Genomic DNA, 5,283 nt, shown 5'->3' on the forward strand with positions numbered 1-5,283 from the left:
TAGAGTGATATGTACATCAATGCAAAACCACATAGAGCAATTTCATCACCCTTAAAATTCCCCCATGCATCTACCTATTCGGTCTTGGGAGAGTCTTCCCTTCTCCCTAGAATTAAGGATGTGAAATGTTTTTCAACAGGAGGAAAACTTTCTGAGGGTCTATGGCTGTCTTCTTCCTTGCTGTCTCCCAGTTCCTGGTGCACAGCAGGCACTCTAGAGCTGAGATCCCCAACCCCCGGGGCCACGGACTGGTACTGGTAGGTGGCCTGTGAGGAACCAGAGCACACACCAGGAAGTGAGCGGTGGGCAGGCAAGCAAAGCTTCATTTGTATTTACAGCCGCTCCCCATCACTTGCATCACCGCATAAGCTCCGCCTCCTGTCAGATCAGCAGCGGCAATTAGATTCTCATAGGAGCACAAACCCCACTGTAAACTGCGCATGTGAGGGATCTAGGTTGCACACTCCTTATGAGAATCTAATGCCCGATGATCTGAGGTGATGCTAGTGCTGGGGAGTGGCTGCAAATACAGATTATCATTAGCAGAGAGGTTTGACTGCACAGTAAATGTAATGTGCTTGAATCATCCCAAAACTATCCCTGCTCCTGGTCTGTGGAAAAATTGTCTTCCATGAAACTGGTCCTTGGTGCCAAAAAGGTTGGGGACCACTGCTCTAGAGGAATGAATGGTCCTACCTACCAATCCTTGGTTTCTCTGCCCTGTCCCCTGGTCCCAGGGTGCACGTTCAGAGGGTGGCATGGAATCCCTTGATTGTCTGGGCTGCTGGTCGAATCCGCCACATTATATGCAGGAGTGTCCTCTGAGGCCTGCGGGCCAGGCCTGACCACTGGAATAGTCATCTCCTCTCATTTCATAGTCACTCTATCCCTCCCATCTGCACCACTCCCCTCCCTGCCTCTCTTCTTCTGCCCTGTCCCCACTCCCCAGCTCATTGTCCACTCTAGTGTCTTCCATGCCTGAGTCCCTTGACTGAGGGACTTGGATTACTACCCCTTAGCGATGGCTCTTAGCACCGTTGGGGCATCTCAAACACTCCGGGCCTTTTTCCACTCTCATTGGTTATGCCCATGGCCCCCCTCCAAGCATAAGGCTGGTCCCAACCAGAGAAGGGGAAAAGGTGGCCAAGCTGTTTCCTTCCTCTTTATCGAGAGTCAGTCTTAGAACCCCAGGAGCATGTGGAAAGGGGAAACAAAAAAATGAGCATGGACTTTTCTTTCTTTCATCACAGCAGTGATTTTTGCTCACTCTAGGTCTGGCCAGAGTTCCCCTTCTGTTGCCTCAGTGTCCAGGAGCACTGCCTAAACTCTTGGCTGGAAAGCAGGGCTGTGGTACCTGCCTCCTGCCCTGTCTTTTCTCCTCCCAGGCTGGAGGCCGGACAGTGCCTCCGGATGTTTGCAGGGAAGAGGTGCTTGGTAAATACCTGCCAATGAACTGGGCCGCAGGAAAGTAGCTGGTGACTCATGCTCTCCCTACAAAGTGGGAAGTGAAACTCCTATGGTTTGGAACTTCCACACCCACCTCCTCTGAAACCCCAGAGGGCCCACAGCCTGGGATTCCATGCTTCTTGCTCAGCTTCCTCATGCTGGATCGGCCTTTTGCCCAGCAATCAGTGGTATCTACCTGTGCCTCCATTTCCATCACTCGGAGTGAATGCTCCCTGACCCCAGCCCCTTCCTACGCAATGGGCCCCCGCTTGGTGAGGCTTCCTGATCCTTTCCACCTGGGGGCTATATCAATGATAACTCAAGCTACGAACCATTTTGGGTACATTCAACTTCTTAACAGAGCAAGAAGGGACCAGACACGCCCAAGATATATTGTGTGGCAGTTTTTGTCCCTTAAATGCCTGGGAGGAGACCAGGACCCCTCATAGACAGACACCTTTTTACAAGAATCTGGAGTAATCTGGACTCTTCTCCATCCCCAGGCCCTCGACTATGGCAGGTTGTGGATGTAGGGACAGGTGTCAGGAGCAGGGCTGACTCTGGAGTTAGATTGGGTACCAGGCATGACAGTCCAGAAGCAGAACATTCTAACACCTTCTAAGCCCTGCTGTAACCAAGGCTCTGCAAAAAATGAGCAGCCTGAAGGGAGTGGGTACATTCACAAAAGTTTAGAGGCAGGCAGTGAGTTAGAACCAGGCCCTCAGTTTAGGGATTAGCTAACATCAAAGGTTAGAGCCAACAGCAGGCCTGGAGTTACTGACATGTGGGTAGGGGAGGAGATGAGACAGAACAGTCATGGGACACCATCCTTGTCATCTGGCTTTCTTCCCAGGGCTTGGGAAGGGTGTCGTGGATCCTCTCTGGGTTCCCTCATCCAGTCAGATAAGCAGATGCTGCTGGGGGCCCAGTCAGCTGGAGAGAGAACAGCAGGGCCCCGTAAGTACAAGGTGCTGTCAGACGGGGCCAGGCCAAGGAGGAAGACAGGAGCCTTTCAAATACTGAAGGCAGCAGAAGCCCCTGCATGTGTAGGTAGCTATTTCCTTGGCCTTGACAATTTAACCTCTAACTCTGGCCCTGATACCACCTGTCATCCAGCTGCACTGGCTCAGATTCAGCAAGGCCAGATCAGCTTTCTAGTCCTGTAGCCAGAGCTTTTGTTCATTCCTGAGTGATATATAAATCACACTTCATGCCTTTGCTATTAAAATGACTGAGAACTTCTGGAGAGAGTGGAAAGAAGCAGTAGCTTCTGGAAGGCAGATCCCAGTCCACAGACTGTGTAGATGTCAGAGCAGTCATGATCGGCCATCAAATCTTCCATTCATTTATTATGTCATCCACCAATCCTCCATCCACCCATCTCTCATCACATCCATCCATCATCCATCCTCTAGTTATCTGGACTGCCTTCTTTCTTTTTTTTTCTTCCCTCCCTTTCTTCTCTCTCCTCTTTCCGACCTTCCAAGAAATATTTGTCTAGAGTCTGCTATGCTACCAGGTTTCTCAGATCTGGCAGACTTCTTCAAGCATGTGAAACCACCCAGGAGAAAATTTAGTCCTTCACTGAGCTCCAAATCAGCCCCTCTCAACCCCAGGCATCTCTCACATACGTATTAATAACTCTCTAATTAGGGCTTCAGGGGAAGGAGAAAGGAGGTGGGACAGAGACGATGGGAGAGGAGAGAGAAAACATACGGTTCCTGGTCTGATGTTGCTGAGCCTCCCCATTCTGTTTGAGAAGTTCACAAGCTGCAGGAAGCAGGGAAGAGAACCCAAGTCTTTAAAAAAATTATTATTATTTCTATAGATTTAGGAGGTACAAGTGTTTTCTGCTACATGGATGAATTGTATAGTGGTGAAGTCAGGGCTTTTAGTAGTACCTTTAGTACCTGTCACCGGAATAGTGTACATTGTACCCAACAGGTAATTTTTGATCCCTCACCCCCTCCTACCCTCCTCTTTTCTTAGTTTTTGGTGTCCATCATCTCACTTTATGTCCATATATACCCATTGTTTAACTCCCACTTGTAAATGAGAACATGTGGTGCTTGTTTTTCCATTCCTGATATACTTTGCTTAGGATAATGGTCTCCAGCTCCATCCAAGTTGCTGCAAAAGACATTACTTCATTTCTTTTTGCAGCTGAGTAGTACTTCATGGTGTATATTAATACACACCACATTTTCTTTATCCACTCTTCAACTGATGGGCACTTTTGAGAATTATGTGGTGATCAACATTCGGGTGCAGGTGTCTTTTTGATATAATGACTTCTTTTCCTTTGGGTAGATGCCCAGTAGTGGGATTGCTAGTTCTCTGAGGAATCTCCACAGTGTTTTCCATAGAGGTTGTACTAATTTGCGGTCCCACCAACAGTGTAAGTGTTCCCTTCTCACCACATCCGCACCAACATCTATTGTTTTTTGACTTATTAATAATGGCCATTCTGACAAGGGTAAGGTGGTACCTCATTGTGGTTTTAATTTGCATTTCCCTGATGATTAGTGATGTTGAGCATTTTTTCATATTTTTACTGGCAATCTGTATGTCTTCTTTTGAAAAAAGTCTGTTTGTGTCTTTTGCTCACTTTCCGATGGGGTTATTTGTTTTTTTTTTGCTGATTTGTTTGAGTTTTTTATAGATTCTGGATATTAGTCCTTTGTTGGATGTATAGTTTGCAAATATTTTCTCCAATTCTCCAACTCTTACAATACATTTTGAATCTCCCAGTTGATTTTATGACTGGATATAGTGTCAGCTAGGATACATTAATAACAGAGAGTAGCATATCTTATTGCAGTGGTCTCCTAACTGGTCTCCCTGCTTTCAGGCATCCCACACCCTAACCTATGCTCCTCAACACCATCAGAGAGATCTTTCTGCAATGTCCCTGTCCTTGTCTCTTTCCTGCCTGAAGTCCCTCATTGACCCTATGTCACCCACAGGCCAGAGGTCAAGCTCCTTAACATAATCCAAAAGGATCTTCATGATCTGACCCCAGATGCCTCTTTAGCCCTGTGCCCTCCCTCCTCCTGTCATATACTTTACACTCCAACAACACCACAACTGTTTACAGTTTGCCAAGCTCTCCAGGCTGTCTTTTTTTTTTCTTTTTTAAATTCTTTTCTTTTCTTTATTTTTTTAATTTAATTTTTTAAAAATATGAAATGCTTCACGAATTTGCGTGTCATCCTTGTGCAGGGGCCATGATAATCTTCTCTGTATTGTGTTCCAGTTTTAGCATATGTGCTGCTGAAGTGAGCACTCTCCATGCTGTCTTATGCCCCATCCTTTGGAATATGCTCATCCCTCTACCTGGAGCTTTTTACCATTACTCCATTCCCTGTACTTCCTTTCAACTGAGCATATCTATCTCTTGTGTGCTTATCACCTTGCATTGTAATTTATTTTCTCAAGTCTGTCTTTCCCACCAGATTATGAGCTGCTTAAGTGCAAGGACTGTGAGTTACTTGTCATGTGGCCCCGTGCCTAGTACAGTGTCTGGTACCTAGAAGGGACTCAATATGTATTTGTGTGGTGAACAGACGGATGGATGGATGATGGATGAGGAGAGTCTTACAAGAGAAATGGGATAGCTTTGAGACAAGGTGGTTGTCTATATAACAGGTCTCAAGAGAGGAAGACAAATGGCCTCTTTCTGAAAGCTCAGATCTTTGAGGAGGTGACTGAGCTTTGGCCTAGGCCAGACGAGGTGTGTAAGTCAGGAATGGGGAAGTTTGGGATGACATGGTGATCTGCTGTGGGACTCACTTCCCGTTCCCTCTGCATAAATGGTCCTTGAAGATACAGGCAGCC

The sequence above is a fragment of the Propithecus coquereli genome, unplaced genomic scaffold (assembly GCF_000956105.1).
Source record: "Propithecus coquereli isolate 6110/MARCELLA unplaced genomic scaffold, Pcoq_1.0 Scaffold243, whole genome shotgun sequence".
Taxonomy (NCBI): Eukaryota; Metazoa; Chordata; class Mammalia; order Primates; family Indriidae; genus Propithecus; species Propithecus coquereli.